This window comes from Melospiza melodia, chromosome 1 (assembly GCF_035770615.1).
Source record: "Melospiza melodia melodia isolate bMelMel2 chromosome 1, bMelMel2.pri, whole genome shotgun sequence".
In the NCBI taxonomy this organism is placed as follows: domain Eukaryota; kingdom Metazoa; phylum Chordata; class Aves; order Passeriformes; family Passerellidae; genus Melospiza; species Melospiza melodia.
Genome location: NC_086194.1, coordinates 49279762 through 49305685, shown reverse-complemented (window position 1 = coordinate 49305685; position 25924 = coordinate 49279762). Strand labels below are relative to the sequence as shown.

The window sequence follows — 25924 nt, the reverse complement described above, 5'->3', positions numbered from 1 at the left end:
CCATTGAATATTTTAGTATGAGTCTCTTCCAAAGCAATCTTGCAGTGAATTTCTGCGACTGACCTTGCTGGCATCAGTTACTTTTGTAACCTGAATACGCGGGATGCAGCACATTTATTTCTTTGTGTTGTTGGGCTCGGAGGAAGGGAAGGAATAACGCTAAAAATGAGTGACCAAGCTGACAGAAATGACATTTGAGACTGCAGTTTGGAGTGGCTCAGAATAACTCAAGTATAATGGGTGTGAATCATACCCCGCATATCAGCAGATTTGATATCTGGAAGCCAGTTTACCAAAACTCTTTATCAAGTTGTGTCTCTGTAGCTTCTGGGTTGCTGGTGATTGCTCAGTCCCCAGGGTGTCTGGGGATGGGCTTACAGGCTGCTTTTCATCTGCCTGCTCTGCTCTAACTGCTCACCATTAGTCATCCCATCTTGCTGCCATCCTTTTCAAGGATTTGAAGCATAGGAATTTCTTTCCATACCAAGGTAAAATCCTGGGGCTATTAGTAACAGTCATTTTTATAAGAGATGGAATCTGTAAGGATCCCAAATACTTCAAAAATTTTCAAAGTAGTTTTTACACTTTTGGTTCTACTTTTTGCTAAAGTTCCTCCGTTTTCTCCTTGTGTGTGGTCTTGTGTTTGTTATCTTTTGGGGTTTTTTTTTGTTTTTTTCCCAGAAAAAAATGTATTACAGAACTCAAAATGATAAGGAAAGAATTTAAAACAACATTTTAAATTGTGGGGTAAGAAGTTGCTTTGTGTGCTAGGTCTAGAAAGTGAAGAATGACTTTTTTGTTCTTTTTTGTTTTTAACAGGAATTTCTAAACAATATGTGGTTGGACAAATTGTTGGGTATATCACAAAGTCAATGACTAAATTTTTAAACAGAACACTGAACAAATTCATTAGTGAAATATTTAATTTTGATTTTATAAAAGCTGTTGTTCAATCGTGTGATTTTCTCCTTTGGCAGATTTTCAAAGTTTTCAAAATATCGATTGTTCTGTAATTTTAGTCCCCACAGCTGTGGCATAGAGTTAATTTCTTTACTAGAGAAGCCAATCTGCATAATCAAGATCTGAAACAATGGTATGTTTTCTGCTCTTCCTGCTGAGTGTTTGCCTAAAGTAATTCTTGTCCTATCATAAACTACTTTCAGGAATATAGAGCATAATATGTAACACAGAAGTTTCACATAAAAAATATTGCAGGGAATAATTTAATGGTCCTGCAAACTGATTGTATGCATAAATGTATGTACTTCTAGTGCCACTGGAAGAATATTTCTAGCCTTCCCACTTCCTGGAGTGTGCTTTACACGTACACTCCTCTTCTGCTTGAAAACCCATGCACCCTTCATTTCCCACAGAAGACTCCCATTTTCCCAGAGGTGTGGAAAGAATTATATTTATCCAGATGCCCACATGAAGTCTCTCTTAGAATATGTCAAAACAAAGACAGTTTAGAGAGCTGACAGGTGCATGCAGCAATGAGCCTCTGAGAGGTCTCAAACACTGCAGCTGATGAAAGCAAAGTAGTAACTGGGCAAGAAAAAGCAGGGACGACAAAAGAACTTGGATGATAAATATTCCTCCACGGGCGAGTTGCTGTGCAACGTCAGTGGGTCTGGAAAGATACAAAGTGTTTAAAAATAAGAATTTCTGCCGCATTGTTGACTGCTGGGTAGTCTCTTGCAACATCGGTCCTGGCCTCTCATGCTTAAATCAGTGTGTTTTGGTGACTTAAACATTTCAATCAGCTCTACCCAAGGAGATCACCACAGTTCAGTGTATCTTCCTTCCCAGGGTAAAGAGAGAGGATTCTGTGCAGGTACACTGTTTGTCCTCCACTTTCCTTGTGATCAAAATTGAGATCCGTGCCTGTGAGAGGCCTTGAATTTAGGAATATTTTAAATCATTTCTTATGCCTTAGAAAACAGACAACTAAGCTTCCTCTGGTCTGTATGTCTGTCTAGTGTGACATACCCACTGACATCTGCAAGGATGAAGGTAATTACTCAGCCATGTCCTCAAACAACACTTTGAGAAACTCTCCTGTTCTGTCTTTAAATACCAGAGAACATTGCAAGCTGTGATAAGCCACGTGGCCGATCTGCATTTTGGGTCCTCAACAAGCTACAGCAGTCAAACCACTGTCTTGAATACAGTTTGCTCCTCTAGACCACAGCTTTGAATTCAAACCACACATGGAAAGCTAAATCTCCAAAGCAGAAGAGGACCAAAGCACTGGTACTTAGAAGGAAAAGCCACTGGCTCTTTCAGTGAGAAGAAAAAAACTTACTTGAAAAATAATAGTAATCTCTGTTCATGAAATATGGGATGGAGGAGCTTGCACACTGGTTACTGGAGCAGAGGGTGCATGGAAACTGAATGGGAGCTCACATTGCTCTTTCAGAGGCCAGTGCTGTACTCTTCCACATGCCAACAGCTTCCACTTTGGAGAGCAGAGGTTCTTTGGGTGCAGGAAGTGTTAAGCTTAACATCAAAATATGCATTCATAAGCCTGGACCGTTTACAGAATAGGTCTATATTTCCTACTGCACAGCTGGAGAAACTGAGTCACAAAAAAATAAGTCGTATTTAAGGACTGACAGTGAGTCTGTGATAGAATTAAGAGTAGTATTCAGTTCCTTCCTTATCATGATATAGGGTCAATAGCACCCTACAGGTGATGAGGAGCAGCTGAGTGAGCTGTGGTTGTTTATCCTGGAGAAAAGGAAGTTGAAGTGGGACCTTATTGATCTCTACAGATTCCTAGAAGAAGGCTGTAGTGAGCTGAGAGTTATCTCCCAAGTAACAAGTGACAGGATGAGAGGAAATTGCCTGAAGGTTTAGATTAGATATTAGGAAAATTTTCCTCACTGAAAGAGTAGTCAGGCATTGGAACAAGCTGCTCAGGGAAACAGTGGAATAGCAATCCCTGGAAGTGTTCAAAAAGTATGTGAATGCAGCACCTGAGGATATAGTTTAGTGGTGAATACAATGCTGCTGGGTAAATGGTTGGACTCAATGATCTTGGAGGTCTTTTCCAATCTTCATGATTCTTTACACTGGATTGTTGCTTCTTCCCAAAATGCATCTGGTTCAGAGTCATGCTGACACCCCAGCCCCCAACCCTTTTCTTTGTTGTTAATTGTTAAATTATTTTAACTAGCTACATTTTAATTCACATTTTTTTTCACCGAGATTGAGACATGTTTACTTAATTTAAGAAACCAAGCAAAACAGCCTTCTAACTATTGCTGCCTTTTAAAATAGGCATTAAATCTAAGGATCTCTTTTCAGGCTTTAATTGTTTGTGTTTCCCTTAGTTTAACTTCAGTAGTGAATGTTATATTTGCTTTTATCAAAGTTTAGGTTTTTGCTTCATGAAGGTATGAAGCTCTGCTACTTGCCTTTCAAGTTATTTTAATTGTCCTAACTAACTGAACTCCTTTGCACACAGAAATACCATTTAATTGGTTAATTTCTGTGAAGATTTTGGGAAAGTTTCTATGATAACTAAGATGCAGATAAAACGGTGTTAGTTAGAGATGATAAAAGTCAAAGTCTGTCTCTTCTTTCCAAGCCTAATGTGGTTGGAGCATTGCTCATTAATTTCAGATTTCTGATGAATTTAAATATCGAGTGTCATGATTTTATCTGTGTCTCCTGCTGCTCTCTGCTGTCTCACTTCTTAAGCAACAGGGATCAGATAGTGCCACTATTTTCAGGGACAAAATGTGCTTCACTCAGTGAGACACTTTAGCTGTTCTTGTGAGCAAACAAGCAAACTAATGTAGCTGAAGTACTTGGGAATCACTTTACCTTCATGAAGAACATTCTCTATCCTGCTTACTGTATTTTTTTCAAGGCTGTGACTCTAAATTGTCTTTCACAGCTTTTTGATTATGTAGACTGTACCTTTCATTCACAGCAAACTCTAAATTTGCTTAACTCTCAGTATCTCCTGAGATGCCAGGAAACCTTCTGGAGGCTTTTCTCCTCATGGAGAGTTGATGTTATAATGCAATGCATGGAAAAGAAAGCAAATTCCATTTTGTTGGCAGACCACTGCTGTCCACACATTTTTGGTAGGAAATGCCATTTGATGAGTTCAGCTCAAGATTCCTGTCTGCTGTGCCAACCCTCCAACACAGGCACTGTGTAACATGACACTGTCTTCACCTCATCCTTAGAAAACTATGCCTTCCCCAAATGTCTGTATATCTCCTGATCTTTGGATGTGGTTTCTCAGCTTGGATGTGCACGAGGGAAGGTTAATGATACGTACAAGGCGTATTACATTAATACTTAAGGGTGGACTTTTTTGAAGCCTCTGTGTGTGTGTGTGAGAATGTAAGACTTTGAGGGTAGGGTTGGCCCCTGTTGATGTCGCTGAGAAGTTTTGACGTTGGAAAAGGGCATGAGGAAAGGAGTTGATCAATGATGGGACTACTATTGAGTCAACCACAAAAACAGCTTAGTTGTGATTCTTAAGCTGATATCCATAAGTTCTAGATGCTAAACAGATTTGCTGCTGCACAGGGCCGATTTAAATGAAGAGTATGACAAAACTTCAGAGGTATCCAGTTGAATCTTGACACTGAGCATTGCTTCTTGGCTTTTTGGAAATGAGGGGCTCCAGACGTCACCAGTGATTTTGCACATCTAAGAATGAGAGTGCACCTGAGTTGCACATCTGCCCTGTCAGCCCTGCCAGCAGGGTTCTGTCTTTGAGCATAACCTCAGAAAGTATGGAGGATCTTGGGCTACAGAAATGGGTATAAAAACCTGTGAATGAGCATTATATTTGATTGTGGTGCCATGTTCAGATCCCTAAACATGAGTCCCTGCCTGCAGTTTCACAGCTCAGGAACTCGTTCTTGTGAAAACACTGTGTGCCCGTGGGCTCATCAAGCCACAGAACCTCCCTCTCCAGCTCCTCCAGGCCCTGCCCACCCTGGCCATCCAGGGCACCAGGAGGAGGCAGCCTGAGAGGAGACATAAGGAGTCCAGCTTTCCCTTCCTCCTCATTCCCTTTCCCAGGCACAGCCACTGCTGGGCAGGGTCCACCAGCTCCCTGAAGATGAGCATGGGACATGCCAAGGTGATCTTCCCATCATCCAGGTAGAATTTAGTGTTGAAAAATTTCTCTTTCCTCATTAGTTCTTTAGCTGCTATTTTTGCCAAGCCCTTTTTTTGCCCCATGAGGGCTTAGGGCTTGGTTAGGAGGGATTAAGACCCCTGAAGGGTCATGGTAAAGGATCTCTGGAGTTTGCCAGCACGAAGGTTTTCATCTCATTAAAATCACAGGTGTGCTTTCTGCGAGAGAAAGGAAGGAAAATTCATTCTCCTTTCTCTCCCTGTGACAAAGGAGGCACTACTCCTGCTTTTCAGTGCCACTGTAGGGTTTTTTCCCTTATTCACAACATTCCCCCTACCTCATTCCACACATCCCAGGGAGCGTCAGACCACCGCTCTAGCACTGCAGCTTCGAGTCATGCTGCTTCTTCCTTCATCCTCCGCTGCCTGCCTGGCTGTGAAGGCATCCTAACAACTCCCACAGCCTCTGAGTGCAGCAGGACGGGCAGAGCTACTGGCAGAGCTTGCTTGCAGCTCTCGGTGCTGAAGCGGTTGACAGATGTTCGGAGGATTTCTTGTCTCTGGACCAGCACTTCATCTGTTCCAAGTTATTCAAAACACAAACAGTGGGTTGGCAGGAGTGAAATATGTTCAGAACCAGGATGTCAAAACAGAAATATATTTTTAAAAGACAAGTGTCAAAAAAAAAAAAAAAAAAAAAAAAAAAAAAAAAAAAAAGGGAAGGTGTTCATGCAGTTTATAGGAAGATGTACTGAAATAGTTGAGATTTTCTTCTTTTAACCCCTTGGGCTCCCATCTGACATGCTATTCCACTATGTCTATGGTGGTTTTCTTGCTTAAATGTTGACAAGGGCATTTTGGGTCCTGGGTCCCTGGTTTGCTGATAGATGGATTTGCCACATTTACAAGGTGTTTGGACTACCAGCTATGAACATAATTTGGGACTATCCTGTCAAGCGTACTGTTGTAAAATTGAAGTGAGATCCTACAAATGTGTTGAGTGGTACTGTTGAACAGAGTGGTGGAGGAGACATTTAGTGAGAAAGAAAATTATTCCAAAAAAATAGAGAGGAGCAGGGCAGAGATAGAGAGGAGAGCATGGCAGAAGTAAAAGATGGCTCAAATTTAGAGAAGAGAGGCATCTCTGTTTATTTCGATTCATAGTCAATATAGAAAGAAGAGTTTCAGGGTCCTATAGCAGATGCAGCTTACTTGCAGCCTCCTTTGGTTGCAGGTGCATAGTAAGGCATGGGTGGTAGCTGACAGCAAAATGAATCAGCAGCAGAGCCCTCTGAGAAGGGCTGTGCTGCTTTGGGTGAGTTACTGCTAACAGGGTGTTAGTAACTCCAATCACAGATAGAAAAACCAGTTCCAATAAAATTTGAGAGAAAGGATAGGAAGCAAGTATTTAAATTCGCAATGGAAAGGAAGACAAAACTAAAAATATTTCAATTATGCTTTTTTCTTGTTTAGGGTGGTGATTACCTCAGCAAAATAGAGGAACAAAAAAAAAATATAAAAGAAACCACAACAGTCCAAGAATGTTGAGAGTTTTCATTTCCTGTCAAAATGCTTTTTTGGTCAGCAAAAGATCTGTCACTATTACAATAAGGATGTCATAGGATAAGAGTATCACCCCATTATTGTTCTGCACTAATAAATCAGCAAAATGCTGCTTTGCTGTCTTTCCCCAGTTGCAGAAATAATTCTTTCTTCAGCCGGTGATGCTGTTCACATGGGTATCACCCACATAATTTTCTGTTCTTGTTGTAACCCTTGTCATCAGGACAGAGTCACGCAGTAACGTTACCCAATCTAATGATAATCTTTGACCTGCAAATTAATTTGCTGCTATGCTTCATTTTTGATGAGAACATTTTTGATGACAGTGGATGCATGGTGTCTCTTTACTACTCAGTGTCGTGACAATGTGCTTGGTAGGAACACTTTGGGATTTTTAGAAGCTTTCTGTTCTCATGGCAAATCGTACTGATGCTCTGGCATTCTCCATTTTTGTTGAGATTTGATGTGAAACTGAAAGCTCCAAATGTACATGCATGGTGGATTTTATGAATTCTAGTTTTGAGCTTGCAGAACTGTTATTACTTTTATAACAGTCTGGAGGACTGTGACTTAGTGCCCATTCCCTTTTCTTCCCAGTAGATAGATGGCTGTGTGACTAGTTAAAAGTGAGGGGACTGCTTTTCTTTGTATATTTGTGCAATTCTGCTTGCTTCAGCCCAGCTGAACCTGACTGATATTAATGCCAATGAAAAATTGAGCAAAATCTGCCTGCTTTCAGTAGATATTTCGCATATTTCTTCTACATCCTTTATTTTTTTTTATGCTAATGTAAGCCGATTTTGTGAGTTCTTATTCATGAAGACAGCACATAGCCAGGGAAGGTACTGCATTTTTGTCTGAAATGAAAATGATATTTACCCATGTTTGATTCATAATAAATGTCAGTTTGGATCTGCTTCTGTGCATTTGTGGGTGGACGATACTTAAACATTCATATTTAGAGTATTAAAGCACTTTGCAAACTATTATAGCCAAGGGCAATGTGACACCTACCTGCCTTGTGCAAGAATCATTGAGTGGGTGTGGAGAGGAAAGGACAGGAAAAGATAAAAAAGCCAGCCTGGGAGATCTGTATTTCACATAATTTAATCCAAACAATGATATGCCTTTATTCTCTCTAACCCCTGGGCTTAAGGTGTAATTGCTTTCTGTCATTGGAGGCATTTTGCCTTGGTGTGTTGTAAATCTCAGAGAGAGGTGATCTGTGACTGGCCATGCTGCCTGTCTGCTGGTGATGCTGGAAGCATCCTGCTGCCTCCAGCTGCTCTTGCTTGTGTTGGTGGACAGGTTTTGAGGCAGACCCAGTAGGCTGAAGCCTAGATCTGACTCCAGGTAGGGAATATGAACCCTTAATGCTGGGCACAGACTTTTGACATGCGAAGTTAGACAGTGCAAGGACACTGAGGAGAGCCCAGATACAAAACCCCTGCTCTGCCAGAGGCTGGGAGCTGGGGGTGTTTATAATTTCTGTCTTGATGGCCGGTAGAAAACAGCTGAAATGTCACAGCCTACACTTAAAAAGCATTCTGATTTGGGCCTTTTTTGTTCCCTTTTCATTCATCTTTGTTTTAGGAAGACTTTATTTTAAATTGATTTTGTTATTAGTGGATCTGCTCAGCGGCAGTGCACCTGTTCCATATATTGAGAACCTGACTCCTGACTTTAGCTGGTGCAAGTGACAGTGTTTTAAATTAAGCTGTCCTCCCTGAAACTATCTTTCTTTTCTTTATCTCCCCACCCAGACATAAATAACCGGGCAGCAGAAGGCAGGTAGTGTTATAAATTGTCAGGTTACACAATTGCCTCATGTTTTGCATTCTGTTCTCTTCCCCCATTATCATCCATTTTGAACTAAAAGTTCATCCATTTGTGCTTCTGCCATGAGAAGATGTCAAATAAATTGATACTGTAGTATTTAAAAAGTATTAAAGAGTACAAATATATATCATTACATTGATAATGCTCAGCAACTACAACTGTAGTGCTTTATTACTGACATTTAAAGACCAAGGAAGTCTAATACAGGGAAGAGTGATTGTCTCTCAGAGTATCTAATTTAAAAGTTGAGCTGGTTTTGCTCGCCAGTAGGCCCATGATCTATTAGTTCTCTTATACAGTAAGTGTTCCTCTAATAAAGAGTTTGCTATTTGCTTCCAGCACATCAGTATGGTGTCCATCTCAGGTCTTCATGGTGGTTCTGCTAAGCAGTCACTGTCAGGAATTGTAATGGGCCTCTTGCTTTCTGAATGTTCAGCCAGAAACTCAAGGCACAGTGTTGGCCAGGCAGCTGATGGCAGCATTCGAGGGGAGCCTGGCTACCTCTCTGGCTGTTTTCATCATGGCATTCCAGGCTGCCTCGCTCTATTCCCCTCCCCTCTGGCTGGTGCTTTGCTGTATTTCTAGTGGCACCATTACAAGTGGAAGCTGGTTTGCATTGCAGTTACTTTCTTAAACGTGGCTCAGCTGTTGTGCAGAGTGCAAGGATCATGTCTGACTTGCCGAAATGTGCTTACATAATACCTACAGCTTGTTGCCTCCACTGGGGCTGCGAGGGGATTGTGACTTCTCAGGGACACTACCCCAGCTCCAGCCTGTCACATGCATGCAAAAGAGACTACTCCAGTTCTTCGTGTCAGCCCTAAGTTTTTGTCTTTATTTATTGAAACATGCAAGAGTGTGCCTCAGTTCAGCTCAGAGAAGTCTCGAAAGAAAGAGGCAGAACAATATATACTCCTGTCCAGTCTATGATGGGCATATCTCATTCATGTCTCAAAAAGTGTAAGAAGACAAAAAGTGGGTCAGGACATACTGTTGGCCTTAAAGTGTCCCTTTCCCTGACTCATCAACTATACCAGTGCCTGAGTTTGTAGGGGAAGGACACTTTGGGGGATAAGGTGGGTGGAGATTATGTTTTGGTTTTTGTGTTTAGCTTTCTTCTTTTTTTAAACATTTTTTAATCCCTAGCACTTTCTAAAATATCTAGTCATGCACTAGGAAATAAAACCTTATCTGCGTTGCCAGTTTCCTCATCAATTTGTTTGAATGTATCCCATTCTGTATGACCTTCAGACATTATGGAGAACCCCACAGGCTGTAACCTGCTATCAGTTTTAGAGCTGAACTCCCTTCCCATTGCCACTGAAATTTAGATGGTGGGTGGGGTTGCATAAAAAGCAATGACACAATATGGTCCAAGATTTTGTTTTAGCAAGCCAGGCTGACTTGCCAGATGGGTTTCTACTGTTGAGAGCAGACAATGCAACACTTGTGTCTGATCTTGGGAACTCTGGGGATAGAGACCAAAAGTGCAACCTCCCTTCACTTTTCACTCTTCTGAAAATCTTTAGAACTGTGTTTTTGACAGTCAGCATTAAAAATAAAGGCATTTACATACTTAAACCAATATTTTGGGAAATTCTTTTGTGCAATGCCAATCTCAAAATATTATGCAGTGTTGTTGAGAAAGCTCAGAAGGTCTAGAAACTAATAATATCTGAGAGAGACCATGGTCAGTAAACTACTCTTCATGTTTCTCCTTTTTGTTGTGATTTCAGTGGTTAAATCTTCAGGCAGGATTTTCATAGAAATAGTCACTAAGAAAACCAGCTTCAGCAGGAGGATGACAATGAACTTTATTATATTTATCCTGTCAGCTTCCAGGAGAATAGAGGACTATTTGAATAGATGGTCTGATTCCATGTAAGAAATCACTGGCCATGAGAAATGAATACCAGAGTGACAGCAGTGATGTATTCCAGGGTGGAGACTAATCAGGAGAATAATATGTGTTTGTCCAGTTAGGTGTTAGTCTTGCAAGTTAAAAAGATTAGTGACAGATATAGATAAGGATAAGGGAGTGATTTGTTATCCACTATAACAAATAAGTCTAAAAATAAACATATGACAGAATAAACACCATGAATTGGGAAAACTGATTTTTTTCCAGAGAGATAAGAATGTCTTATTTCATCCAAAACTGGAGGCAGTCACGCTAATGAGTGGGAGATGATTGTGATACATCAGAAGCAGGGATTGGAGTTAGTACTAATCTTTGCTCTGGAATTTGCTTGCAAATAGGAAGCTTTCTAACAGGGGAACTTGGTGGTAGAATGTGAGTTGGCCTTGGTAAGTGATGCTAAGGAAGGAATTGGCAACAGAATGGGATGAGCCTCATATAATTTGGGGGTGGAAGAGGGAGCTTGAGTGAGTGAAATATAATTATGCTTTCCTAGCTGGTAATGCTGCCTTGAAGTTGCTCTCCTCCCTATATTGTGAAGACATTTTCAGTGCAGCTGGAAATGTGTTGCTAATCAGCACACAAATGTGAACACTACAAATATAAAACCATTGGCATTTGTTAAGAGAAAATATAAAGACTTTTCATCTGGAGGATATTTGTGCTTGCTAATAGCTTCTGAAAGTGATAAACTTGTGGGCAGTGTCATTTCACAAATGAGAGGTTAAAATGATTTCTGGAAACATGAACCCTGGGTCTTTTTAAGGTTCCTGTCAGTGAAAAAGTGTAGCCAGTCTGACTTGCCATCCAAACATGGTTTTGTTAATTTCATTGCAGATCTTCCTTTTCTTCTGCTTAGAATTGAGAATTAAACAAAAAAAAAAAAAAAAAAAAAAAAAAAGGACTATTTTAGGCAAATAATCTTTCTTATAAAGACAGGAATTGCTGTACTAGCTATAATGATGCATCTAGTGAACCATCTTTAATAAGCTCCTACTTCATTTGTGCCAGGCAGCAGTTTAAGGTGGGTGTTGGAAATTAAAGTTGTCTTTCAGAGCTGCACCCCCAAGTCAGAGATGGATGCCATTTCACCTGCACATTCTGCCAAATGATCCATGGTGTGCAGGGGCACCACCTCTGCAGTGGAACCTTGTTTTTTGCTATCTTGCTAGACTTCAGTGTCACCTTGCCCCTCATGATTTACAGAAACTCATTCTGTGTTACCAAAACTGGAGGCTATTGCAGTATGTGACATCTGAAAAGCAACTGGAGATATATGTATTCCTTTTTTTAGTGTTGTTTTCCAGACCATGATCTTTTAGGGTGAGACAAAAAAGTCTCAACATTCCCCCAAATCATCTTTGAAACAACTCAAACATGTTTCTCTGAGAGATGGAGAATTAACTAGGGTTGAACTACACTTGGTTTGAAGTTGTTTTTATCTCAGTCAGAATAGCTTTTTTTGCATGTTCCCTTGTGTCAAGAATATGTGTAAGTAAAAGCAAAAAAAAAAAAAAAAAGAGACAGATAACTGTACTCAGACAATGATGACACAATCTTGTTTCCTCCCAGGCATGTTTTAGATGTACCTTTTCTAGTTTATCTCTAATCATTGGTGTCCCATCCTTTGACAATCTGGCTTTGCTAGCAGCTTGCATAGGTCAAGTGTTGAGGCCAGCATCTTGCACTGAGCTTGTTCTTTCTGCTCATCTCTGCTTTCTCTTCTCCTCAGATGGTGCAGTTAACACACCTCTTCCTCCTTCTGGTAGGCCTAAATCCAGGTCCAATCTGGGATAGCATCACAGTGCCTGCAGGGGGTTAAACCAAGTGGTCTCTCCTAAAACCTCTGCCACAGCAGCCAGCCAGCCTGTTTGCTGGGTGAGCTGCTTTGTGAATGGGCTGGTACAGAACAGGCAGGTTGGATGTGGGCAGGGTGTGTGTGTGCACAGGAACATCCACTTAGGTGCCTGCAAGGGGACTTGTGTGTCCTCATCTCTGCTCATTAGGAATTTTTAATTTTGCTTCTTGCATCATCCAGGGGCATTTTTGGGTACCTGCTTAATGCCAAGCTGCCATCTGATTTTTATTTTTTTTAAACTAATGTTTAATCTTTTCTGTTTGGGGGGAAAGCAAGCTGTGTTTGAGCACTACTTCACATCTCTAAAAATAAAAGTTGGCTTTCTAAGTGCACAGCATACTCCCTCTCTCTCTGCCTCTCTATCTCCCCCCACTTCCCTCTCCGGGCTTCTTTCTGCAGGAGAGGCTGGGAGGGGGTCACTCTTGGCAAGCACTGAAGATGGATTCTAAGTGGTGCACAAGCGCACACATAGCAATTTGGCACACAGCAGGGACTGGGGGCGGGAGGCATTTTGGATTTGTCAGCTCATCGGCACAGCTAGGTTCTTGTCAAACAGCAGAAGTTGCACAAGTCCCTGGTGGCTGAGATGCAATTGGTGAAGCTGTGCTGGTCTGGAAAAGCAAAGATGTGAGGTCACAGGATCATTTTCTCTCTCATGCTGCAGCACAATTGACAAATTAGCTCATAATCCAGCATTACCTCCTCAACTCCCATTCCCTTTCCTGTCTTGCATGCCCCAAATTTTATGTCACTTCTGATATCTATTCTTTGCCTCTGAATCTTCATTTCCCTGTCTTTATGTATCAGCAATTCTGTTAATTTGGATCCCATGAATGGCTAGGAAATTTTAGAGACTTTACTGTGGTCAGCACAAGTTTGTGCCCAGGAAAGATTTTGTCAAGCCCGGGTGAGGGAGTTACACAAGCTGCTGCAAAGCAGTACCCAGTACAGGGCTGAATCAGGGGTTGTTTTTGCCAATATTGCTGCTGCTACTGATGTGCTATTGATGGCCTGTCAAGAAGTATATAAAAATTGAAAGTGTATTATGTTCCTGGTCTAGGAGCTGAATATAGTCTGCATAGCATGACACAGATTTCCTTTGATGAGATGCCTCGCACTTCCCTAAACTCATTTTCTGAGTTAAATTATTTTTTTCACTATATTTTTGCATGGCTCTGAGATGCCTTTTCTATTTGTGCTTGCAAGCAAAAAGCATTGGAGCTTTTTACGTCTGTGCTGTTTGGGAGATGTGATTTCATCTGCAGGTAAATACAGTGGAGCTTTGGGTATGATTGACTTCCTTCCATGACTCTGTCAGTTGCTTCAATTTGTGGTATCAGAATTTCTTTAAGGTATCTCAGTGACAGGTCCATGTAACTGTGTGGATTCAGTCCCTGCCTTGACCTCTACTGCTGTAGATGTTGAGTCCTAATGAGGGGAGTAGGAGGATGCTGACAGATCCCTGCTTTTGTGTGTTCACAGTCCTACCCCTGGTGCAGCACTGCACTCTGACATGGTGAGGGACTGCTTCTCTGAGAGTACGTGCAGTAAAGTCCTCAGAACTTATTTTGGAAAAATATTAAACCAATCTGTCACATAAGGCTTGGCCTGGAATTAATACTGGAGTAACTTGATGATCAATCCACCCTTCCCCAGTGTGGTAGAGACTGCAAAATTACAGACTTCTGTAGGAATGGAGCTAGGATGTTCTGGAAATCACACTTAAGGAGCAGTGCAGAGGAGCTGCTGCTCCTCCTTATCTCCCACAACACAGCCCTGCACATCACACAGACTGTTCTGCACACTGCATGTCTATTGCTATTCTTCAGATGAACTGATATACTTAAAACTGAAACAGAATGAAAATTTAATGATTATTAGTAACCAAAGATAAGAGTAGATCCAGATCCATGTGCATCAAAACATTCAAATTTTTGTTTGGGTAATGAAAGGGTGGTTGACAGAGTTCAAAAATAAGGCTCCAGTCTAGAGATCAAGGCATTCTGCCAAGTTAAAGTCCTGTTGCAGAAATACGTGAATATTCCCTTGTATATACAGCCTAGCTGGAAACTTGCATATTGCTTTTATCCTAAAGAATTTATTCTACTTTATCAACTAAAATAGCAACAGTTTTAAATTGCAGACATCTCCCTCAGAGTTTTGTAGCTTTAGCTGGGTGGGTAGTTTCTTGTAGATGGGGAAAGGGACAATTTATTTCTTTCAAATACCCTGTCACAGCTCTAACCACCAGGTGTTTTGGAAAAAAAAAAAAGGTACCACTTTGATTGGCCTAATCTTGGATATAACCTACAGATTAAGCTCTTCAGTTTTGCTGTCACAAAGTACAAATGAGTTAATTCAATTGCATATATTTGGAACAGTTGTATTGAAAACTAGAGGCATCTCCACAACAAGGCAGAAGCCAAGTGTTTCTTCTGAGCATCCAGCTCTTGTGGATCTGATTGTATCTATTCTTGTCCTCTAATATCCTTGGGAATACATTTAAAAACACAGGGGTTAGAGGGGTTGGACTAAAAAAATGCTTTTCTTTTCATTATTGTAATTTTGATTCTTCTGATAATGCATAGCAAGCTAGGTCAACAACATCATGGGAGACCATACACTCCCTAGAAGTTCTACAGCACCATATAAAACAAAATCAGCATATACATGAGACAACTCGATAGTAGGGTAAAATCTCTTGTGGGAATTGCATGCAGGCATATCCAACTCCAACACCAGCCTCCTGCCAGCACCTGAACAGCTTGTTTTGTGTTCTAAGGGCTTGCACAATATTGAGTGATGACACCAGCTGTGCTCAGGTTCTTGAATTACAGCTCCAAGGATGGTGGCCATCAGGGGACACACTGAGCCTGCAGGAATGATTGGCTTGCTGCTAGACTGAAAAGCAGAGGGTTGGGAGCTGAGGCTGAGAAATAAGTAGTTTCCTGAGTCTCTCTAGTTTTCACTATAACTCTCTTGGAGAATATGGCTTTGCATGTCAAGTTTTTGTGCTGATATGCTTACCTTCTAGGGGTATGTGCTGGCAGGTTGCCCCATATGCAGTAGAGGCTTGAAGGAGGCAGTCACATCCCAGTGCTCTCAGAGGTGAGATGGTCTCCTACCTGCACTCAAGCTTTGCAGCTCGATTTGGCTTTCATTTAGCTTGAATTATCTGTCATGAGAATTCTGGCTGAGGACACACATTTCCTGAAATGGATATACAACACATGCCTCAGCCACAAAGATTCCTCACTAAACCGATGTCTGGTGCTTTCCTCTTTTAAGGAAAGCTGTAGTTTTCTTCCATGGCAAGTTTAATGCCTTTGACAGAAACTGAACAAAGCAAAAACTAATTTAAGTAATTTGTTTATATAGGTGGCTGCTCATAGTCACTTAACAGCTTGTGTCAGATAAAGACAAAGCAGACTTCCCATGTTCCAGTTTGGCAGGCATTATAAAGACTGGAAGACATGGATCTGAATCCACATTCCTTAAGAGAAATGTTCCTTTCTCTAGCAGGCTGGATTATGTAGCTTTCATCACCTGACATCTTTTCTCTGAAAGGCTGTAATATACCAAGAAAAATTTCCATATCTAGCAATAATGCCATTTGAAAGATGCAAATGTAAATTTTATTTAATTTTTTTTTAAGATTTAGTTAAAAAATGGATTTTCTTCTTAAATTGAAATATGTTTAAACTGAACTACTTGAATGATTGGTCAGGGAATGAACAGACATTATTTGGTTATTGCAATTTGGTGAGCCCATCCTGATTTGGTCAGCTAGCAGGGAACAATACAGCTAGTAGGGAAAGAGGAAGCTGCCCAGTTCTCGGCCAGGTTGATATATTACTATCACAAGAGAGAGTTGGCTGTGGAAATTAATGAAGTTTCTTTTCTCCAGGGACCAAAGAGGTTACTCAGAGGATGCAGGAAAAATGTAGGGATTCAGCTGTGTCACATTTTCTCTCTAATTGAGCTGTCTAGGGAGCCTCCCACGTTTTGCAAAGTGGAAACATCCAGTTTCATTTTATCTTTCTCAGACTGCAGCAGCTCTCTTCTTTGGAAGCCAAGGTCACACTGCATTTACTTTTGGTGTTTGTCCCTTTAATTCTCCTACAGTTTCGCAAACGCTTCTAGTGTATTTTTACATTTTAGCTTATAATCACTTTTTTTTTTTTTTTTTTTTAAGGCACCATCTGGTCCCTGATATAGTTTAAAATAACAATCTAGCCAGGACACATCAGCAGAAGTACTTTACACCTTTCACAACCCAGTATGAGAGCTTCCCCACCTATATTTCTCCACAGACACTGTCACCATCAGATCCTGTTCCCTCCAGAGTGGTCTTGCAGAAAGCAAGGTCTCACAGCTCTTGCTTTCCATCCATTTAATCTTGAACATAGTCATTTTATGGACACAAAATGGATGCACTAGAGAAGCTTACAGCTAGGAATGTGGGAGGTCTGCTGTAAACAGCTCAGTCAGAGAAATTCTGGTTGGAGCTCACGTCGGCATTTAAGCTGCCCTCTGGTGCTTACCACTTCTGCAGTGCCTTCATTGTGTCCCCTGGTGCCTGGAGACATCTGCAATATCCAGGGAGAAGAGGGAATCAAGCATTGCAAAAATCATCTCAAAAAAAAAAAATAAAAAAAAAAATGGCCCCATTCTGTGGGTGTTTTATTTTAAGCAGGACATTAACATGCTATGTTATCATTGCAGGTTATGCTGGGCAGGAAGGTTTTTTTTTTTATTTTGATTTTTATGAGTCACTTACTGCATAGTTTATTTTATCTTCATGCTGTGTGCAACAGCACTGTCTGTCATGCTGCTTTCCCAGTAGCCACAAATCAAAGCCTGGCACTAAGCAGAGTGATCGTGTGACTGTCACCCTCAGCACAGCTGAGCCTCAGCCTGGTGTTTCTCCTCTGGCTGTTGGAGGACCTGAGGTTATCAGTGCCAAGGAAGCAGGGACAATAAATACAAATGCACCTTTTCCTGCTGAAAGGCCCTAAACCACTGCTGGAGCCAAAAGCAGGCTAATGTAATGAACAGGAAAGGACTGTGAGCAATTCTGGGACTTCAGTGTCGGTTATCTGTCTGGTGGGACATTCACTGCTCTTTTTTGGTTTGTTCTCCTATTAACTAAAGGCAAAGGGGGACAGTTATTTCCCTGTGAGTTTCTCTGAGCCTGAATCACGCTGCAGTCCCCGGTGCTGGCAGCACGGCTGGTTAATATTAGCCCCACAGCTGATGGTCCCGCTTGGTGCCCTCCCTGCAACAGGTGCGGGCCGGCCGCCGAGCTGGAATCCCGCCCGGCCCGATGCCGGCGCTGGCACCAGCCTTCCCATTATATCAGCAAGGGCCATGTCCCGTGGCCGCGGTGCCCCGGCAGCCCAGGCTGGCCCCAGCTGTCTGCGGGCCGTGGAGCCGGGCGGCCAGGGAGCGCCCAGGGAGAGGCTGCTGCGGGACAAGCGCGCCGGGATTCCTCCGGAGCGGCGAGACGGGAGGCTCCTGGATGGCGCTCCCAGCTGTGGCTGCGGGGTAAGGAGGAGGTTTCTGCAGAGCCCCAGGCCCGTGGTTTTGTGGCGTTGCTCTTAGAGGAGGGAAGCACAAGCGAATAAGTACTAAAAATCGAGTATCAGCGCTCTGAAATGAGCGAATACGGGTTGCGTTTGCTCATCGTGTTGGCCGTAGTTTCTTTATAGCGCAGTACTTTGGGCTTGCATTAATTTTAATTGGCACTCTCTAATTTTAGAATGCTCCTGTGAAAAGTTACTTTCAATTCCAATGGTGATTAGATGGTGATGACGTGTTTTAATAATAAACATGGGACAGATACTGAAAAAGAAATCAAATGTGCTGGCTGTGCTTCTGGGGAGGGGAAGAAGTGCTATTGCTGTCCTCTAAAATTATCTGATCTGTCTGCTCTGGCGTGATATCTTAAGGCCTCCCATCTCTTTTTTTATAATTTTTCTTTTTTTTTTTCCTTTTGTTTTCTTAAGTCATAATAGCTTCTTTTGGTAAGAACAACAAAATATCTAGGTGGTGTTTACGTAGCCTAAATGTTAGAGAGAGAAAGGGGGAGCAAAAAGGTTTATAAGGTTTTACAGGATCACTTCTAGTGTCCTGTTCCCTTAATGTGACCCCTCTCTGTTGGCTGTGTGAAGAAAGGCAGGGCTGTAAGACAGGTCAGCATGGATCTGTGTGCCACAGTGTCACTTGTGTGAGCTGTGCTGCTCTGCCTACGTGCATGATCAGAGAGGGAGCCAGGCAGGCTTGCTCAGGGACTCGAGCAGGCTCTGGCTGCAGTGTGGCAGACTGCTGTGTGCTGGAAAACAGATACCATTGCTGCTGCTGCTTCTAAGTTAAGGAAAAAAGCAAAAATAAAAGAGGGGCTCATCTCTACATTCAGCAATTTCTGCTCTGAATTGGTCACGACCCAGGGCAGTAGGTCAGCCTGAAGTAATGGTCCTGGAGAATCAGATTGATGCAAGGGACTGAAATCAGTGGGAATCTCTCCCTTAACTATAGTAGGATTTGGGTCAGCACAGTCCTCACTATTTCTATTTCTATGTGTAGCTGTGAAACAACTTTTTTAGGAGTTGTGGAATAAATAAGTGCTATGTGGGCCAAACAAGTACAATAGGGAACTGATGAGAAAGGTTCAACTTCATAAGTGTCAGGTGTCTCTATGCATAGTTTAGGTTTAAGTTCCTTCCAGGAGAGGTTTTTGATTGAAACCATTAAAATTTAGGCATTGTTTTGACAGGAAAGAGAGAAAATACCTTTTCTCAGTGCTGTATGTGGGGTTGTGCCTCAAAGAGGAGGTTCTTTGCTGTGGGAACCATTATGTCTTAGGGGATTGTGAGATCCTTCCTGGGCCAGTGCCTCTGGCTGAGGACACTTCTACTGTAACATTACTACTGCCCTGCAGCTCCTGGCCTCTGCACAGGCAGCACTGCCCTGGGGTTTGACGTGGCTGCTTGGCAATGAGGACACTATGTAAACTATGACAACCCCGCACATCTCGCAGTGCCTTGACTCATGCTTCCAGAGAAACCTTTCTCCAGCTCCCTCTCTATTTCCCACCGCCCACCCACACTGGTTTCTATTCCTCCTGTTTTGATATGTGAAGCACAGTTTGCTGCACCTCAAGCTGGTGCTTCAGCCATGCCTGAGCAGGAGCTCCCACAGGGATGGGCCAGCGCCGAGGGTTGGTGTTGTGCTGAAGGGACGTGTGCCAAGGCACAGGGGAGATACAAGACTATCTCCCTTTGAAAGGCGTTGATTTGTGACTTTGAAAGTGCCTCCATAAGCAGCTCAAAGAGAAGCCATTTGCAAATTTGATGCCAGTTTTTAAGTGCACGATGAAAGTGGATTTTGCTGCCACTAAAATCTGGAGCTCTGAGTCCCTCAGGAGCGGTGCAGCAGTCCGCGTCACGGGAGAGCCAGATCTGTCGCCCTGCTAAAGATCTTGTATTATCCAGGTAGGAAAGCATAAATGGACATGTGGATCTCCAGCAGTGATGGGTACAGAACAGCACGTTAGTAAAAATGTTATTTGTTTTTTAACCGCTACAATAAAATGCTCAGAGTTACAAAAGTTTGAGAAGAATAAAATTATTATCCCACTTGTACACAAATTGGTGATCTTGGAGAGAAGTTAGAGGGCATATCCAAGTGAATTTTGCAATTAATCTTTTATAACCAAGGAGGTCATGCCGTCATTGCTGTATCTAGAAATTGTTTATATATTTTTAATTAAAATTATGCATCATTTTCAAAGGAAACTGACATTATGGGTTTATGGGCTCCTGTATTACATTATGTAGTAGTACATCATTATCATAACTTACCCTCCCATCATTCTACTAATTTCTTGGAAATTTAGCTTGTAATTTTGCTACAACATATTACAAGAAAACTCAGTTATATTTATAAGCATTGTGGGAATCCTCTCTTCTACTGTAGACACATTACCTGGTCAGATTTATTTTAATTTTCTGTTCAGGAAACACAAGAATATACTCCAATGACAGACAAGTCTAGGTGGTGAGAAAAACCATCCCTTTTACTTTTTTAACTACCACAAACATCTGCCTTTTCCTATGCCCTAGGAGTGTATGCACATATATGCATTTGAGAATATAATTTCTATAATATAAAGAATCTGTGCTAAATACTCCAAAAATTGACATTTTTAGGGTTCTTATAGCACTGTTGGTGAAGCTGATGATAGCTGAGCATGCAAGCAAGGTATCTCTTGGTAATAGACTGACAATGTTGCTCTTCTGTGAATTTATAAAGGAACGCTCTCTTCTACATTTAGCACAGAAAATGTGATGATGGCCCGTTCCCTCCTCAGTGACAAAGAGAGACAAAGAGCAAGGGAGAAAGGATGTTTGGCAGAGCAATTGGGAAGAGAAGAATGGGACAATTTCTACTAGATGATGCTCTTCAGAGCAAAGACAATATGCAGACAGGTTTGCCTACAGCTAGAATTGTGTATCATTGAGAAAATCCTACCTCCTAAAATCAAAAGAGAGAAGGAAAATTACTTGAAACACAGAAAAAGGATGCATGAACAATCTTCCTGGAGGCTGCAGGGGTACATCAGTGAACTACATGACCCATCTCTTGGGAAGGTCTGAGGAGGATTTACCCCTGTGGAGCTGAGTCTGTTGCTGTCCTGTTCTTGTCTGACTTGTTATTGACAAACTCCACTAGAAAACCAGGGTAATGTTAACATGTTCTCACTAATCATGATTACACTTAGATGTCTTTTGTCTTGAATCTAGATCTGTCTCAGATCTGTCTAATTATGGTTTTCCTCTGTTACTTTCCTGGCAAGTTCAGCCACTTCTCCCTTGTTGCTATGATGGGAACTGCATCCTTATTTACTCCTTCATCTCTTCCCTGCAGCAATTAAGAAAGGTTAGGTGAAAATTTGTGTATCCTTAGGCTAAAGACATCCATATGTGAGCATGCAGGAGAGAGCAGGCAGGCACCACAATTATTCACAGGGAAGGAAACCTCCATCCATTTCTCCTTCAAAGGAGAAGGAGGTGAGTTGTTCATGAGACATGCAGGCAAGTTGGCTTCTCCTATATTAGGAGGAGGTTACAGGAAAGGCTCATAAAGAAGGTGCCCAGTCAATCCTTATCAACGTGCTGGCTGCTCCAGGCAGGTCAAGTGTTAATGGAAGAATGACAAAATGGAAAACAGCGGCAGCCCAGGCCCCTGGCCCCTGAAATGGTGGATCCCTGTGCAGTGCAAAGGCCCAGAGCAGGAGCAGGGCAGGTGACTACCAGTGATGGATGGTGTTGAGACCTCAGAGGGAAATGGTATAATAAATGGTTGGCCTGACACAGTAGGAAATGTTTGCATAGTGAAGTGACGGGTAATAAATAAGATTATGTTGCTATAGGTCCTACAGGCAATGCTGGAGCAAAAATAGTTTCTGATTTTCTTTCTCTAAGGAAAAAAAAAAAGGTACAGAGGCAAGGACTCTTATTTGTAATAGCCAGGCAAGAATAAAACCGTGTTTGCTGCATACAGTCAGTGTAATCTAAGGCTGATGCAGATCCAAGCCAAGAATTGCTGTAAGTTCTCAGTTGTCATAGTTAAGGTTACAAAACAACTTCCCTCACAGCTTGTCTAATGTCACTGTCTGGAGCTGAGGCCCCACTACTGTACCCATGGTTAAAGCATCGTCTTTTCTTGCACATGTTATCAGGGCTGCCACCAGGACTGGAACAATCAGACAGTTTGCCCTAGGCATTGACTCATTATATGTGATACGTGATAATACATACAGGGATACAGACTCAACTTCTCCCCTGAAATTTCCAGGTATTATGGTTTATTATTTACAATAGCTTTTTCTCTGTTGTAGAAGATTGTTCCTTGGGCTTTGTTTGTTTGGTTGGCAGGTTTTCTTGGTACAGATTTTCCTCTCTTGTTCATTTTTATTTGAATAACAAAACCAGACCTCTATTACTGCTGCTGCAGTGGTCCATTAAGTAAGTTCTCCGTGCTAGTTTTTTCTAGGTAGATAAATACTACCTGGATGCAGCACTGCCAATTAATAAATAGTTTGATTGTGAAATCTAATAATTGCTTAACTGTCTTAACATTCAAAAGACATCTCTTGGGGTTTTTTTTTAAAAACAGGAATGGAGGGACTACACTGTGTGTATTCTTAACATTTTGAGCTAGCTTCAACAGTCTTGCCCTCAACTCCCTGAAACCAGTGAAACAAGGTTCCCGCTCTTTTATTTTTCTTTATAAACATCTAAGGAATGCATAAGAAATTTTATGTTGAACTTTATTTTCTTTTAGCATGTGTCTGAGGGTTAGTGAGGAGCAAAGGAATGAGAGTACTGAAATTACCTGCCCAGCAGCAATGTTTAAGGTCTCGTATGATACATTTCAGAATACTTTGTGGTGAATTTTTGGTGGCTTTCTCCCCCTCGAGAATCTTCATGCAATGTCAGTTATCCTGCCATCCATGTTTAAAGAACAACCTTCCTGCTGTTGAAAAAATAAACTGAAAAAATTACCTCACAAAAATTCCATTTTATGCCGTTGAGTTCTAGTTTCCAGAGATAACCCTGCTGAAAGTATGAGTTTTTGTAAGCCATTGGTAATTAGTTAGTGAATAAGGACCAGAAGAGCATTTGAGGTCCCTCCCAGATATGGTGCTGGTGTCTCCAGTGGTTCTAGGACTGTTCAAGAGAGTGAGAGTTTAGAAAACCAGCACTGAAGTTAAATGACATAGTATGTGTGGTTTTTTCATACATTTATAATTTTAGAAGCTTTGTCATTTCAATGCCTTCCTGTGCACCTGATTGCATATCTCCTGTTTTTCTCATCTGTGATAAGGATTTCTGGGACTTAGGACTTGGCAGGGAGGGAGAACTATTTTGGAATAGGCATGTGACCTATGATCTGAATATCAGGCAAAGACCCAACAGTTGCTGTATAGACCTAGTGAGCACCAGCATTGGAAAGTGAGATCTGCAAAACAAAATGAAGAATTTTTTCCCAAACCTATCCCTGAACTATGGTAACTCAAAGTGACTGGATAGATTCTTGCTCTTTCCTGTGCTTCTGCAGTAGACTAAGCCTGTGTTAACTGGATTTTAGGATTACTTGCTCTTCAGTACAGCATTGACACCACAGGATTATAAGGCAGAACTTTCTAGCCACTGGAGTATACAATATTAAATCCTGCAATATAGTTTCCATAGCACTGCATTGCATTCTCTCCTCATTAATCCAAAGTTCCCTAAACCCTGCATTTTTAATGAACAAATAATTGTTCTATTACAGATAACTCTAATAGGGTCAAACCTATTTGGTAAAAAAGACTACATGGTTTTGCATAGGTGAAAAATAGTGGGGGGAGAAAATATGCATGGAGTTGATAATTATATACAACACAGATTGGTTCCAACATCATGTTTATCTTAATTATAAGAATATGTTTGAGAGATAAAGTTTCCCTAGAAGACAGATAACTAACAACAGTGGTTTTATCTGGCTGCTCTTTTTATTTGTAGGTTTCATATACTTTACAGAATAGCTGTCTATAAAGTGGTTATCCCCACTTTACAGAGGAGGAATCCAATTTCTTGAAAATGAGAAAGAGTTAGAGGGCAGCACCAGTTGCCAGCCATGCTGTGTCCTCTTTGACTTTCTGAAGAACATTTTTACAGCCACCCATTGCCGGCTCTGAGCAGCACATACACGTCTGGGGGTTGGATTTCAGCCCCACTGCTCTCTTTTTGCTGACACTGCAGTAAAGAGCTGAAACAAGACATTATTCCCAGGGCTGTGTGGACATTGCTAATGCCAGTGACTGAGTAAAATTTATTTGTTGTGACAAGGTGATACTTGTGTATTACACTAGATCTTGTGTTGTTAAACAAGAAAATCTCTACTGATTTTTGTTTCGCATAGGAAATAAATACTGAAGAGGAAAAAAAAGAATATTTTCAAGCTGGGAATGTATGTTTATCAGGCTTCTGAGAGAGACTCTGGAAAAAATACAAAGTCTCACATAGTAATTAAGGTTGAGGAATTTTGCCTTGAAATTAGAATCTGTTTCCCTTTTTACACTTCCAGACATTGGGAATATAAAAGCAATGTCAAGTCAGTAAGTTTCAGAAGGGCAGGGAACTGAGCTGTTCATTACCTTCCCAAATGCTTGCCAAGGCCTCCAGAACACCCTGAATTTAAAGCCCCAGTGGTTGTGTGAAAAGACAACACGTGGAGGGGAAAGAGCTGCTGCTTTGGTTGGCAGTGGTTGGTTGTGGTGATGGTGTTGGCAGGAGGCAATGCCCATCTTGCTGAGATGAGTGAACAGGCATGGCCAGGCACCACCACTGGCTTCACTGTGACCCAGGCAAATACAGCCATAAGTCCTTTGGTAAACCAGGCTGCCAAAAGGTGAGAAGTGTAGCTGAAATGAGTTTTTAGAGAAGGATATGTCTGAGTAAGCTTATGGTCTGTCATGAAAGCTCAGGGTCCTCTGTGGATGTCTGAGCTGAGCTTGATTGCAGGAGAGAGAGGAGATCTTGGCATGGACCCTTCTTTTCCTTTGCTGGCCCAGGAGATGAGGAAGGGCCCTGAGAAACTGCGCTGTTTCAACCACAGGCTGTTAGACCCAGAACTCAAATTCCAGGATCATGCAGCATATTTGAATTAATAATGCTTCTATTACTACTTTTAATTTTGTAGCATTATTTACACCATATTCTTGACAAATTGCAAAAGAGTTTGTTTTGCCTGTTTCACCGGATGGATAAACAACTTCCCCAGGCAGGCTGATCACCAAGTTTTAATCTGACTCCTCCTCATAAAGCCGCCTTCTGCATTGCAAGGAGGCTTCATCACAGCTGAGACAAGGATGGTTTTGAATGGCAGATTATGAGACAAAGATGGTTTTGAATGGTAGATTATGGGACAAAATCTTCCAGCCAGAGAAGGCTTTCATGGAGATGTCAATGAAATCTGGAGATGTCTACTTTCGCTTTCATGAACAGCATGAGCCAAAGTAGACACCTCCAGATTTGGCTCCCAGAAAGGGTGATAAATAAGTCTTAAATGAGCAATTTTATTGACAAATACCTCATTGTGTGACAAGTGAAAGGATATGGTGCTTTTCACTGAGTGAAAACTGATCTGTGCCGTAGCAGCTGGATGACTCACCACACAGGGAAAATGCCTTCTGTCAAATGGTCAAATGCAGCACAGGGCTGATCCCATTGGTGTCCTGGGTATTCTTCTCAAGATGGTTAACTGCGGTCAGAGGCATCTCTGCACTGCTCAGACTCAGAACCACCAGCTCCACAGCCATATGTTTGTTATGGAGAGGAGGTGGGAGACTAGATATTCATCTGGCTTGGGTTCCTGCAGATTAGCAAGGACCAAACCCTCCTTTCCCTTCTACTGCTCTTTGCCTTCAGGCATTGAGTAGTCTAGGAGGGACTTCCTGAATGGTGTGGCATCCCAACCTTCCTGTTTGTTAGATACATCGCTCATAAATTTGTCTGGTCCTGGCACAGGCTTATTTTATTCTTTATGGCCTCTGCAGCATCCTGTGGCAGTGAGTCACGGCTTAATTA

General features: G+C 41.7%; 1 protein-coding gene and 1 long non-coding RNA gene across 6 annotated transcripts in view; one reads left to right on the top strand and one right to left on the bottom strand.

Annotated features, from left to right (window-relative positions):
* The window catches only part of ARPP21 (cAMP regulated phosphoprotein 21), a 361236-nt gene that overhangs the window by 146417 nt on the left and 188895 nt on the right, over positions 1–25924 (top strand). For 2 of the 5 annotated variants that reach the window (XM_063157192.1, XM_063157229.1), the window contains exon 1: positions 19470–19780. The exons of 1 other annotated variant lie outside the window; for it this stretch is intronic. The gene's annotated coding sequence lies outside the window, so the exon portion shown is untranslated. Of the gene's footprint in view, positions 1–17694; positions 17835–19469; positions 19781–25924 lie in introns of those variants that run through there. 2 more of the 5 variants (XM_063157201.1, XM_063157239.1) reach the window with 2 other exon arrangements.
* Positions 5597–17133, bottom strand: LOC134418710 (uncharacterized). Its single transcript, XR_010027847.1, has 3 exons — positions 17068–17133; positions 16832–16876; positions 5597–5686 (listed from the first exon to the last, which is right to left on the bottom strand). It is a non-coding gene; the product is annotated as an uncharacterized LOC134418710 (long non-coding RNA).